A 14,793-nucleotide genomic window follows, 5' to 3' on the forward strand; every position below is an offset into this window, starting at 1 on the left:
AGGCTGAAGGAGGAGATCACCTGAGCCCAAGAAATTGATGCTGCAATGAAGAACAAGATTCCATCCCAAAAAAAAGAAGTTACAAAACGTATAAGGCTCTTCCAAGTTTCGGGTACCCGGCTGAAATATACGTATATATGAAATCAAAAACTACAGAATTTATAAATGCGCAAGTATATTCCTTACAAACATTTTTACAGTGCACATTTAAACTAGCAGCAGAAAGGCATGCTTTGATCAGATGGTTAGTTTCTGAAGATGGGAGTCAGAAGACAGCACGCCGGCTGCAGCAAACATAGCTTAAGGGAAGAGCAGGGCCACAGAGAAACCCAAGAGCATGCCCCTCCCACCACTCAGCAGAGAGCCCGTCAGAGTGGGTGCAGGGACAGGAGCTCCAGGTGGGGGCAGTTAACAATGCTTATTACTTTCAAAACAAGCTTCTGTTCCTGATCTTATTAAACAAGCATTACGACAGGAGATCAGTGTGAAACTGGCACAAAAGCTAAATTAACATAGGTAGAGTATATTCGGGATTATTTCCTTACGATACATTCCCAGAGTGTCAAAGGAGATCAGTAAGAGGAAATGATGGCTAGAAAGAAACTCTCACATACAGTACTTCAGAAAACCAAGGGAAACGTAAGCGTTAGGAATTGTAAAGTTACGTTATAGAAACTAATTAATGCATTGAGAAAATTCAACTTAAACTCTCATCACAAACCATACATCAAAATAAATTAAGTGGCCGGGCCTGATGGCTCGGGCCTGTAATCCCAGCACTTTCGGAGGCCAAGGCAGGCGGATCACTGGAGGTCAGGAGTTCGACACCAGCCTAACCAACATGGTGAAACCCCATTTCTACTAAAAATAAAAAAATTAGTTGGGCGTGGTAGTACACGCCTGTAATCCCAGCTACTCAGGAGGCTGAGGCAGAAGAATCGCTTGAACCTGAGAGGTGGAGGTTGCAGTGAGCAGAGATTGAGCCATTGCACTCCAGCCTGGGCAACACAACCAAAATTCTGTCTCAAACAAGCAAATAAATAAATAAAGCATTTTTATAAGCTAACTTTCTAAGTTTTATATTAAATGTAAAACAAAATGAAATAAAGAAAAATCCAAATGTTCCTTCTGGTAGGTGTTAGAAAAAAAAATGTTAAACTGGAACACAAAAGTGAATATTTACTAAATCTCTGAAGGAAACTCAATTTCCTAACCTTAAAAATCATAAAGTTGGCCGGGCGCAGTGGCTCAAGCCTGTAATCCCAGCACTTCGGGTGGATCACGAGGTCAGGAGATCGAGACCATCCTGGCTAACACGGTGAAACCCCGTCTCTACTAAAAAATACAAAAAACTGGCCGGGCGCAGTGGCTCAAGCCTGTAATCCCAGCACTTTGGGAGGCTGAGACGGGCGGATCACGAGGTCAGGAGATCGAGACCATCCAGGCTAACACGGTGAAACCCCGTCTCTACTAAAAATACAAAAACTAGCCGGGCGAGGTGGCGGGCGCCTGTAGTCCCAGCTACTCTGGAGGCTGAGGCAGGAGAATGGCGTAAATCCGGGAGGCGGAGCTTGCAGTGAGCTGAGATCCGGCCACTGCACTCCAGCCTGGGTGACAGAGCGAGACTCCGCCTCAAAAAAAAAAAAAAAAAAAATACAAAAACTAGCCGGGCGCGGTGGCGGGCGCCTGTAGTCCCAGCTACTCAGGAGGCTGAGGCAGGAGAATGGCATAAACCTGGGAGGCAGAGCTTGCAGTGAGCTGAGATCCGGCCACTGCACTCCAGCCTGGGCAACAGAGCGAGACTCAGTTTCAAAAAAAAAAAAAAATCATAAAGTTGTAACTGAAAAAACAGAAAGATTTGAAGATAATTTTTAAATGTTTAAAACTCAAAAAGTAAATCATCAAAATCTAAAACTAAATATCTTGGAAAGAATATTTGAAGTAGGTATGACAAAAAGCTATTACCAATACTGTAAAAAGCACTCATACAAATCAGTAAGAAAAACATTAAAATCCCAGTAGAAAAATGAATTAAAGACAAAAAGAAGCTGAGCATGGTGGCTCACGCCTGTAATCCCAGCACTTTGGGAGGCTGAGGCGGGTGGATCACCTGAGGTCAGGAGTTCAAGACCAGCCTGACCAATACGGTGAAACCCTGTTTCTACTAAATACAAAAAATTAGCCGGGCTTGGTGGCACATGTCTGTAATCCCAGTTACTTGGGAGGCTGAGGCAGGAGAATCGCTTGAACCTGGGAGGTGGAGGTTGCAGTGAGCCAAAATCTTGCCACTGCACTCCAGCCTGGGCAACAGACTCCTACTCAAAAAAAAAAAAAAAAGTTCACAAAAAGAGAACAGCATGTACTTAACCAGCTGAGAGGAAAACGACCAACCTTGCTACTAAAAAGAGGAATATAGACTAAAATAAATATTTCCCCAGACCCACTTAGCCAAGACATTAAATCAGACAACTGGCACTCCACTAATTCTGCTAAAGGGAATTAACAGAAGCAATTTGGGAAGATGTAGAAAAGATTTCAAATGGGTTCAGAACCAAAAAAACGCCCTGTAGGAGTAGACTGCATACGGCAATAGGAAAGTGGAAGGAACACATCTGACCCCAAAACTTTTGGCCTAGTAACACTACTTCTAGAAATCTATCTGAAGGAAATTAACCCACCAACCTAAAAAATTGTACATAAATAATACTCACTGCAGAATAACAAAAAAAATTAAAAAGCATAATCAGAAATTTCCAATGTTGAAGTTCTAGATGGAAAATATAATAAAACCAAAATTTCCAGATATATTAAGCGAAAAAAGCAGGTTACCAATTGCATAACACAATCACTACTAAGTTAAACATACAGAAAAAGATCCACTGAAACATATCAGAATATTAAAACTGACCTTCCCCGATGAGCAGACACATCAAATAGTGATAGAGCCATACAACAGACACAATCCAGCAACACCAACGAACAAACCACTGACACACCCACAATACAGTTGAGTCTCACAGGTGCAAGATGCCAAATTACGAGGCCGAGGGCTGTGTGGGTCACTGGCATGACATTCCGGACAAGGAAAATTGTGGGGACAGAGACTAGAACAGAACCTGACGGGCTGAAGGCGGAGACGGAGCTGACTAGAGAGGGGCATGAGGAAATGGGGAAGTAAAGAACGGTAGCTACAGCTTGATTTGTGATGATGGTTACAAGATGGAATGTGTCTCTCAAAAGTACACAGATGGGCCAGGTGCAGTGACTCATGCCTGTAATCCCAGCACTTTGGGAGGCCGAGGCAGGCGGATCACCTCAAGTCAGGAGTCCGAGAACAGCCTGGCCAACATGGTAAAACCCCCCGTCTCTACTAAAAATACAAAATTTAGTTGGACATGGTGGCACATGCCTGTAATCCCAGCTACTTAGGAGGCTGAGGCAGGAGAATCCCTTGATCCTGGGAGGTGGAGGTTGCAATGAGCCAAGATCACACCACTACACTCCAGCCTGGGCAACACAGCGAGATTCTGTCTCAAAAAAACAAAAAGTACACAGATGGTAACATTAAATGGACTAAGAAAAAAAATTCAACCGTACACTAAAAAGCATAAACTTGGATGAGCGCGCTGGCTCATGCCTGTAATCCCACCACTTTGGGAGGCTGAGGCAGGTGGATCACTTGAGGTCAGGAGTTCAAGACCAGCCTGACCAACATGGAGAAACCCCATCCCTAACCAATAATACAAAATTAGCCGGGCATGCTGGTGCACACCTGTAATCCCAGCCACTAGGGAGGCTCAGGCAGGAGAATTGCTCGAACCCGGGAGGCGGAGGTTACAGTGAGCCAAGATTGCGCCATTGCACTCTAGCTTAGGCAACGAGCGAAACTCCGTCTCAAAAAAAAAAGCATAAACTTTCACCATATGTAAATTATACTTCAATTTTGTTAAATGGCTCCCGACCTCAGTGACGTTATAAACAAGTTAGAGAAACAAAGACAAGCAACTATAATGCAGAGAAACTGTTCACCTAAAATAACACTTCTCAAAAACATAGTACAGGTATCCCAATGGACAGCAAAGCTACCAACAATGGCTAAACAACTTTAAAAATTTTTAATGACTATGTTTCTAATTTTAACTCAATTTTAACTCCTAATTTTTTCTCTTTTTTTGACACAAGGTCTCACTCTGTCACCCAGGTTGCAGTACAGTGGCACAATCCTGGCCCACCATAACCTCTGCCTTCCAGGCTCAAGTAATCCTCCCACTTCAGCCTCCCAAGTAGCTGGGACTTACAAATGCATGCCACCATGGCCGGCTAATTTTTGTATTTTTTGTACAGACAAGGTTTCACCATGTTGCCCATGCTGGTCTTAAACTCCTGGCCACAAGCAATCCTCCCACCTCAGCCTCCCAAAGTGCTGGAATTTCAGGCGTGAGCCACCATGCCTGGCCCCTAATTTTACTTATTTATTCAGAGACAGGGTCTCTGTTCCAGGCTGCAGTGCAGTGGCCCACTCTCACCTCATTGTAACTTCCACATCCTGGGCTCAAGTGATCCTCCCACCCCAGCCTCCCAAGTAGCTGGGACTATAGGCACACACCATCACGTCCACTTTTTTTTTTTTTTGAGACGGAGGCTCACTCTGTCACCCAGGCTGGAGCGCAGCGACGTGATTTCGGCTCACTGCACCATCCGCCTCCTGGGTTCAAGCAATTCTCCTGCCTCAGCCTCCTGAGTAGCTGGGATTACAGGTGTGCGCCACCATGCCCGGCTAATTTTTGTATTTTTAATAGAGACAGGGTTTCCCTATGCTGGCCAGGCTGGTCTCCAACTCCTAACCTCAAGTGATCCACCTGTCTCGACCTCGCAAAGTGCTGGATTACAGGCATGAGCCACTGTGCCCAGTCAAATTTTTGTACTTTTTTGTACAGACAGGGTTTCAACATGTTCCCCAGGCTGCTCTCGAACTATTGGGGCTCAAACAGTTCTCCTGCCTTGACCTCCCAAAGTGCTGGGATTACAGGCATGAGCCACCACACCTGGCCTGGCCCCTAATTTTAATTTCAACTCTCTACAGAGATGCTGACACACACACATTTTGAAATGCTTTTTAAAAAAAAAATTTAAGACAAATAGATAAACAGGTATGATGAAGCAAGTATGGTAAAATGTTTAATGGAAACTAAGTGGCAGGTATACTAGTGTTCACCGTAAAATTTTCTCTTTTTTTTGAGAGAGTCTCACTCTGTCACCTAAACTTGAGTGCCGTGGCACAATCTCGGCTCACTGCAACTTCTGTCTCCTGGGCTCAAGTGATTCTTGTGCCTCAGCCTCCCAAGTAGCCGGGGCTGTAAGTGTGAGCCACCACAACCAGCTAATTTTTGTATTTTTAGTACAGACAGGGTTTCACCACATTGGCCAGGCTGGTCTCGAACTCTTGATCTCATATGATCCACCTGCCTCAGCCTCCCAAAGTGCTTGGATTACAGGCGTGAGCCACCGCGCCCGGCCAGCCACAAAATTCTTTCAATCTTTGTGTATCTTTGAAATTTTTCATAATAAATGTTACACAAAATACTTTCAATATAAGATAGTAGCACTAGATGTCACGTAACAAAAGCTATTAACCCAAGATCTACATGCTAACAAAACCTTCATTATTCTCCCACCAAAAGGCACATTACAAAAGTTCCATACTAGTTCCTGAAATATATAAATTCCGAATGATACAAAGTGGGCTAAATTGAATTTTTAAATTGTCTAGGGCTTATCACACTGTGTGTTACTACAGAGAACTGAACTGTCAGGGTGCTGTAATGGTGGATCAACAGGAAAGCCTTCCCTCAATGTCTCCAATGTCCCTTCCATTTAATAGGTTACAATTCCAGGGATTTTAAATCATGGAGGTGGTAGTGGGTCCGTAACCTAATGAACCAAAGCCCCTACACTAGACCAGGTGGGATTTATTTCAGCTTGTGAGAGAAGTTCAAGAAAAACTGAAAAAGTGCTTCATCCAACACCAAGTAATAAGGTTATGAATCCCCAATCCATCATTCTGTTGTTTCCCGATCTTTACTTTTCCACGGTCCCGCTAAGGAACATTTTTATAAGTTTTTCTAATTGCCTCCCCATGAAATTTTAAAGCCACAGCTGTACACAGATACACTACACTGTATATCTGTTCAGGTGTTGGGATCTTTGGGAGGCCACAAAACACTGTAATATCTACATTTTTTCACCCTTCTTCCAAGAACTAACTATGACTCCCTTGTTGGAGATATCGCCCTCACTGAGAATGTATGTTCTGATGTATGGAAAGAAACCCAGAAAAATGAATCCCAAATTTGCTAGCTGTGGGGAGGTGATGAACTGGGAGAAAGGGCAAAGGAACGCTTAACGAGCTCTAGGTCCTTCTGTGTTGTTTGGATACCTTTCAATGTGAACTATTCACGCGTTACCTTTATTAAAAGACAAGATGGAAAACAAATAACTGGAAACAATCCAAATGTCCATCAATGGGCGAACTGACAAATTGGTATGTTCACACCAAGGAGGAGTACTCAACAATAAAAACAAACAGGCTGGACACAGTGGCTCAAACCTGTCATCCCAACACGGTGGGAGACTGAGACCAGAGGATGTCTTGAGTCCAAGAATCCAAGACAAGCCTGGGCAACACAGTGAGATACCGTCTCTACAAAAAATCAAAAATTGGCCGGGCGCGGTGGCTCAAGCCTGTAATCCCAGCACTTTGGGAGGCCGAGACGGGCGGATCACGAGGTCAGGAGATTGAGACCATCCTGGCTAACACAGTGAAACCCCGTCTCTACTAAAAAATACAAAAAACTAGCCAGGCGTGGTGGCGGGCGCCTGTAGTCCCAGCTACTCGGGAGGCTGAGGCAGGAGAATGGCGTAAACCCGGGAGGCGGAGCTTGCAGTGAGCTGAGATCCGGCCACTGCACTCCAGCCTGGGCGACAGAGCGAGACTCCGTCTCAAAAAAAAAATAAAAAATAAAAAATTAACAGGGCGTGGTTCCACACACCTACAGTCCCAGTTACCTGAGAGGGTAAGGCAGGAGATCGCTTGAGCTCAAGAAGCCACGGCTACAGTAAGCTATGATCACGCCACTGCACTCCAGCCTGGGTGACAGAGCGAGACCCCATCTCCAAAACAAAAACATAAACAAACTACTGGCCGGGCCCAGTGGCTCAAGCCTGTAATCCCAGCACTTTGGGAGGCCGAGATGGGCGGATCACAAGGTCAGGAGATCAAGACCATCCTGCCTAACCCGGTGAAACCCCGTCTCTACTAAAAAATACAAAAAACTAGCCAGGCGAGGTGGCGGGTGCCTGTAGTCCCAGCTACTCAGGAGGCTGAGGCAAGAGAATGGCGTAAACCCGGGAGGCGGAGCTTGCAGTGAGCTGAGATCTGGCCACTGCACTCCAGCCTGGGCGACAGAGCAAGACTCCGTCTCAAAACAAACAAACAAACAAACAAACAAGCAAACTACTGGGGCTGGGCGCGGTGGCTCACACCTGTAATCCCAGCACTTTGGGAGGCCGAAGTGGGTGGATCACTGAGGTCAGGAGTTTGAGACCAGCCTGGCCAACATGGTGAAACCCCATTTCCACTAAAAATACAAAAAAAGGCCAGGCACAGTGGCTCACCACGCCTGTAATCCCAGCAAAGGGGAGGCCGAGGCAGGCAGATCACTTGAGGTCAGGAGTTCAAGACCAGCCTAGCCAACATGTTGAAACCCCCTCTCTACTAAAAATTAAAAAGAAAAAAAAAAATTAGGCAGATATGGTGGCAGGCACCTGTAATCCCAGCTACTTGGGAGGCTGAGGCAAGAGAATCGCTTGAACCCAAGAGGCAGAGGTTGCAGTGAGCCAAGATCATGCCATTGCACTGCAGCCTGGGCAACAAGAACAAAACTCCATCTTAAAACAAACAAACAAAAAATACAAAAAAATTAGCTGGGCATGATGGCAGGCACCTGTAATCCCAGCTACTCGGGAGGCTGAGGCAGGAGAATCACTTGAGTCTGAGAAGCAAGCTTGCAGTGAACCGAGATCACACCACTGCACTGTAACCTGGGCAACACAGCATGACTCCATCTTAAAAACCAAACAGACAAACTACTGGAACATGCAAAAACCTGGGTGAATCTCAAATGCATTATGCTCAACGAAAAAAGGCAGACTCAAAAGGCTCCAAACTGAATGATTCCCTATATATCAGTGGTCCCCAACCTTTTTGGCAACAGGGACTGGTTTCGTAAAAGACCAATTTTCCACAGACAGGCAGCTAGCAGGGATGGCTTCAGAATGATTCAAGCACATTACAGTTTCTATTAGTATTACATTGTAATACATAATAAAATAATTATATAACTCACCATCATGTAGAATCAGTGGGAGCCCTGAGCTTGTTTTCCTGCAACCACATGGTCCTATCTGGGGGTGATGGGAAATAGTGACAGATCACCAGGCATTGGATTCTTACAAGGAGCGCACAACCTAGATCCCTCACATGTGCAGTTTACATTCAGCTTCGCACTCTTATAAGAATCTAATGTCGCTGCTCATCTGACAGAAGGCAGAGCTCAAGCAGTAAAGTGAGTAGCTGTAAATACAGATGAAACTTCACTCACTCACCCATCACTCACCTCCTGCTGTGCAGCCCAGTTCCTAACAGGCCAAAGACCAGTACCAGTCTGTGGCCCAGGGCTTGGGGACCCCTGCTTTATATGACATTCTGGAACAGACAGACACACAGAGACAGGTATCAGCAGCTGCCAAGAACTACGGGGAAGATGTAATTGGGGCAGCACGAGGGAAATTTTGGGGGCATTGAAGAAACTATTTTGTATCCTAACTGTGGTGGAAATTACACATTTGCCTAAATTCTCAGAACTCTACACCAAAGAAAGTGAATCCTACTATGTGTAAATTTTTTTAAAAAGTTAAATAACGGCCGGGCATGGCGGCTCACACCTGTAATCCCAGCACTTTGGGAGGCTGAGGTGGGCGGATCACCTGAGGTCAGGAGCTCAAGACCAGCCTGACCAACACAGTGAAACCCTGTCTCTCCTAAAAATACAAAATTAGCCGGGCGTGGTGGTGGGTGTCTGTAGTCCAGCTACACAGGAGGCTGAGGCAGGAGAATCGCTTGAACCAGAGAGGCAGAGGATGCAGTGAACGGAGATAGCGCCACTGCACTCCAGCCTAGGCGACAGAAAGAAACTCTGTGTAAAAAAAATAAATAAAATAAAATAAAAAATTAAACAAGATGGAAGTGGGGATATGCAAAGACCTTCCCTTCCACTCTGAATATAAATGATTTTAAAATTTTATTTTTAAAACAATGCACCAAGATAAGATAAAACATTCCTTGACAAGATATAAAGCAGAAACCATGAAGGAAGGGCTGAGATTACAGGCCTAACGGAGGCTGGGTCTAGAAGAAAACACTGAGGACCAGGATTTCAACTCCTAAAGGCAATGGGGACACAAACACCTCTACAGACTGGCTGAGAAGCAAGGGTCAGGCTCCCCAAGGGAAGCCAGGGATTGAATCATTGCTCTTCCACCTGTAAAAAGAGGCTGAAAAGGTCGGGCGCAGTGGCTCACACCTGTAATCCCAGCACTTTGGGAGGCCGAGGCGGGCAGATCACAAGGTTAGGAGATCAAGACCATCCTGGCTAACAGGGTGAAACCTCGTCTCCACTAAAAAATACAAAAAAAATTAGCCGGGCGCAGTGGCGGGTGCCTGTAGTACCAGCTACTCAGGAGGCTGAGGCAGGAGAATGGCATGAACCTGGGAGGTGGAGCTTGTAGTGAGCCGAGATCACACCACTGCACTCCAGCCTGGGCAACAGAGCAAGACTCCCATCTCAGGGAAAAAAAAAAAAAGAGGCTAAAAAGGCCAGGTGTAGTGGCTCACGCCTGTAATCCCACCACTTTGGGAGGCCGAGGCAGGCGGATCCCCTGAGGTCAGGAGTTCGAGACCAGCCACATGGCGAAACCCCATCTCTACTAAAAATACCAAAAAAAAAAATTAGCTGGGTGTGGTGGTGGGTGCCCGTAATCCCACTTACTCGAGGCTGAGGCAGGAGAATCACTTGAACCTGGGAGGCGGAGGTTGCAGTAAGCCGAGCGGAGATGCACCACTGAACTCCGACCTGGGCAAAAAGAGCAAAACTGGATCTCAAAAAAAAAAAGCTCCACCAGCCTACTGCAGGTTGCAGCCAGCCACTAGCTGCAAAGCAGGTCCACCCAAGCACACACTGTCATCAGCACTGAGACAGACTGTCGAATCTCCGTGGAAATAAGATGCTGTATTTCCCACTGAGGACCCCAGAGGCTAAGCTGGGACAGAGAAGGCAAAGATTAATCTCCATACAAAATAAGCCCTAAAACATAAAGTTGAGGGGCAAGGGGGCCGAGAGAGAAAACAGAAGAATTTCAATGCAAGGAAATAGAACGATGGACAAAACCTGTGGATGGTCCTTATGAAGAGACACCACGGCAGCCTGCATGGGATGCCAAACCTTGCACAAACGGAAGGCAAGACCTGGTAACTAAATCCTTCCTGAACAGCCTCAAGCACTCCCACCTCCAACTTGGCTCAAGCCACTCCTTCACCTTTCATCTCTGCCTCCCAAAATCCGAGATCTACCTGCAGCATGACCTACCTGCTGCACAAACATATTCCCACCAGAAGAGCTAGTTTCCCTCCTCCAACTCATTAGCATTCCAAGCCAATACTAAAGCACTGCTTTTAATTATTAATCCCTTCTGTATGCCTAGGTCCCTACCAAACCCAGTGTTTTAAAAAAGAACTTTTGCATTCATCTACTTATTCAACAAATAGTTACTGCACATTTAATATCAGATACTGTTTGACACACTGGGAATCTAAGAGTGAGCAAAGCAAAGTGGCACGTGCCAGGTACTAAGTGCAATGGAAGAGACTTATGCCCAATAAGGGGGAGCTACCTCGGGGAGGCGGGCCAGTTGCCGTGATGCAGGGCAAGGAGGGAAGGACTCTCTGAAGAACAGAATTTTGAAAGAACACACTGGGTGAGAGTGAGACCCACGCCCATGTAGGGCCCAATGTGCTAGACAGAAGCAACATGTGCCCAAGCGCTGAGCCAGGTGCAGTTGGTGGCTCAAGGAGAGTGGCTGGGGTCATGAGGTGATCAGTTGGGTGCTGGGCCACAAGGCCACAGAGACAGCAGAGGCCTGGTCGCTAACAGCCTCCAGAAACTGCCTTCAGAACTCTGGCCTTTGGTCTGAAGATGAGAAACTATGAAGGGAGCAGAGAAGCACACGATGTGATTTCTGTTTTAAACACATCACTCAGCTGCCGTGCTGAGAGTAAACTGCAGAAGTCATGTTTGAGACCACTCTAGAAAGCACTGACAGGTCAGACTTAGGATGCAGAAGAAATGCACAGTTCACTACAAGGTGCTGTAACCACAGCAACAGAGAGAGTGAAGCTGCCCGACTGAGAGAGAACAGAGCGTGTAAGAAACAGGTTTCTCAGCCAGGCACAGTGGCTCAAGCCTATAATCCCAGCACTCTGGGAGGCCAAGGCGAGTGAATCACCAGGTCAGGAGATTGAGACCATCCTGGCTAACACAGTGAAACCTCATCTCTACTAAAAATACAAAAAATTAGCCTAGCGTGGTGGCGGGCACCTGTAGTCCCAGCTACTCAGGAGGCTGAGGCAGGAGAATGGCGTGAACCCAGGAGGCAGAGGTTGCAGTGAGCCGAGATCAGGCCACTGCACTCCAGCCTGGGCGAAAGAGTGAGACTCCGTCTCAAAAAAAAAAAACATACACACACATAAAACAAACAAACAAACACACACAAAAAAGAAACAGATTTCTCACATGTAAAAGTAGCAGTGTGGGGTAGACAGATCCAGCCAGATGCAATGCGGGACATGCCAATAAGTTTGGTTCAGCCGACACACGATTATAATACCTGGGACTTATAGACCAGAGAAAGGGTCTGAGGATTGTCCTGAGGCAGTGTAGTATTCATAGGTAACAGAGATGAGAAGGGATCAGCAAGGAGACTGTGGGTAGCAGCCAGTAAGGTAAGTGGAGAACCATTCAAGAGGGGTGTCTCCATGCCTGAGGGAGATAATGTTTCAAGGAAGCCACAAGCTGCTGCTGTAAGAGCTGCTGAAAGGGAACCTGGCAATGTGGAGGCACCAGAAATCCCCAAAGGAGCTGTTTCAGTAGAGAGATAGAGACCAAAAGCTTAACTGAAGTTGGTTTAAGAGACCAGTAGAGGCTGGGCGCAGTGGCTCACGCCTGTCATCAGCACTTTGGGAGGTCGAGGCAGGCGGATCAAGAGGTCAGGAGTTCGAGATCAGTCTGGCCAACACGGTGAAACCTCGTCTCTACTAAAAATACAAAAATTAGCCGGGCGTGGTGGCGGGCGCCTGTAGTCCCAGCTACTCAGGTGGCTGAGGCAGGAGAATTGCTTGAACCCAGGAGGCAGAGGTTGCAGTGAGCCGAGATCCTGTCACTGCACTCCAGCCTGGGAGACAGAGTGAGACTCTGTCTAAAAATAATAAGAATTACAAAAATCATTTTATCGCACATATTCTGCTAAAAAAAAAAGAAAGACAGAACACAAATAAGTAAAAAAAGGCTACAACTCATCCATGAACCCAGAGAGAAGCCCTATGAACACGTCCACGGTCCCGGCGCCACGGCTCATGCTACAGTCCCAGCACTGGGAGGGCAAGGCGCTAGGACTGTTTGAGCTCAGGAGCTCGAGACCAGCCTGGGCAACAGAGCAAGACCCCAATTCAAATAATAAAAAATTGGCCGGGCGTGATGGCTCACGCCTGTAATCCTAACACTTTGGGAGGGGGAGGAGGGCGGACTGCCTGAGCTCAGGAGTTCGAGACCAGCCTGGGCAACACAGTGAAACCCCGTCTCTACTAAAACCCAAAAAAATTGGCCGGGCACGGTGGCTCATGCCTGTAGTCCCAGCACTTCGGGAGGCCAACGAGGGCGGATCACAAGGTCAGGAGTTCCAGACCAGCCTGACCAACACGATGAAATCCCGTCTCTACTAAAAATACAGAAAAAAAAAAAAAAAAAAATAGCCGGGCGTGGTGGCGGACGCCTGCAGTCCCAGCTACACGGGAGGCTGAGGCAGGAGAATCACTTGAACCCGGGAGGCGAAGGTTGCAGTGAGCCGAGATCGCACCACTGCAATCCAGCCTGGGCGACAGAGAGAGGCTCCGTTTCAAAAAAAATAAAATAAAATAACAAAACAAAACAAAATAAAAAGTTAGCCGAGCATGGTGGCCCAAGCCTGCGGTCCCCAACCACTCGGGAGGTCGAAGCTCTAGTGAGCCGTGATCGCGCCACTGCACGCCGACCTGTGCAACAGAGCGAGACACCGCCTCAAAAAGTAATACTAATAAAGCACCGGGATGCGTTACTGTTCTGTCACTGACACGGCGACAGCTGAGCAGAGGCCCGTGGGCCGCAGGTGTGTGCGGGGAGGGCTCCCGGCGGAGACAGCGGCGATTACTAAGGCTCGGCCGTGGAGGACCAGGCGGGTCTACGCCGACGAGGAGCGGATTCGGCCCGCGCTGTAACCCCCGTGGCGGCGCGTTCCGGGACACCCGTGGCGCGGGGTCCTTAAGCTCTGGATGAATTCGCCCCGTCGCGCCTCAGGGAAGTGGTTCTGGACGTCCCATCCTCGCACCTCAGCGTCGCGTTCGTGAGCGCGAGGGAAGCCCACGCGCGCGCCAGAAGCAACAGCCACCCCCGCAGCCCCGAGAACCAGGAGGCGCCGGCCGGAGTCCCCCGATTCCCGCAAGGCCGCCAGGCCGAGCTGCCCTCGGCCACGCCCCCAGCCCAGGAGCCTGGGGGACCCAGCGAAACGGGCGCGCATCGCGCGACCTGCCGGAGACGGGCGCTACGACACGAAAGACCCGGGCCCGTGAGCCCTCAGCCGGGTCGCCCGCCCGGGGTCGCACACGGCAGCCACCACGGCCTGGTCCCCACGCGAAGCCCGAGGCCGGCCGGCGACCGGGCCCTGTACGCCGGCGGCTGCGGCTACGCGACCCCCGGGCCCTGGCCGCTGCCGTCCGGAGAGCCTCCCGCGTCTCCGCCCTTACTTACCCTGGGCCTCCGGGCTGCGCTCCGGCCGCGTCAGGAGAGCGGGAGGATGGAAGCGGCGCCGCAGCCGCTCATCGCATCCGGGGCCCCGGCGGGAGGAAGCGGCGGCAAGGCTGCTACGGCGAGCCGGAAGGGACGCGCGTCGGCGCTCCCGTAGAGCTGCGCTTTCGCGGCGCGGCTCTGACCGCGCGAGGGCGCTGGAGGACGAGGGCGCCGCGAGACTGCGCGGTGGGCAGGGGCGAGGCCGAACGCGAGGCCCAGACTGACGGAGGGGGGGCGGGGCCGAGACTGACGGGGGGGCGGGGCCGAGACTGAGGAAGGCGGGGCGGAGCCGAGACTGATGGAGGCGGGGCTGAGACTGACGGAGGCGCAGCAGCCCGGCTTTTCCACGCGCAGTTCGGGAAATGCGCCCACGTGGAACAGAAGTGGGCCGTCAGTTCTCACACTCCGCAGATTCACCAAACAGACCAGGCTGACATGCAAGACCCAAACCCTGTGTGGCCCAGGCTGGCCTCGAACTCCGGGGCTCCAGTGAGCCTCCTGCCTCAGTCTCCCGACTAAGTGGGACCACAGACTCGCGCCACCACGCCTGGTTAATTTTTTGTATTTTTAGTAGAGAGGGGGG

General features: G+C 48.9%; 1 protein-coding gene across 1 annotated transcript in view; it reads right to left on the reverse strand.

Annotated features, from left to right (window-relative positions):
* LOC117089164 (E1A-binding protein p400-like) overlaps positions 1-14,309 on the reverse strand; it is a 127,930-nt gene extending 113,621 nt beyond the window's left edge. Inside the window, 1 exon segment of the mRNA XM_033220068.1 lies at positions 14,172-14,309. The gene's annotated coding sequence lies outside the window, so the exon portion shown is untranslated.
* Positions 14,310-14,793: the final 484 nt, after the last annotated feature.

This window comes from Trachypithecus francoisi, unplaced genomic scaffold, assembly GCF_009764315.1.
Source record: "Trachypithecus francoisi isolate TF-2019V2 unplaced genomic scaffold, Tfra_2.0 Lachesis_group11, whole genome shotgun sequence".
NCBI lineage: Eukaryota > Metazoa > Chordata > Mammalia > Primates > Cercopithecidae > Trachypithecus > Trachypithecus francoisi.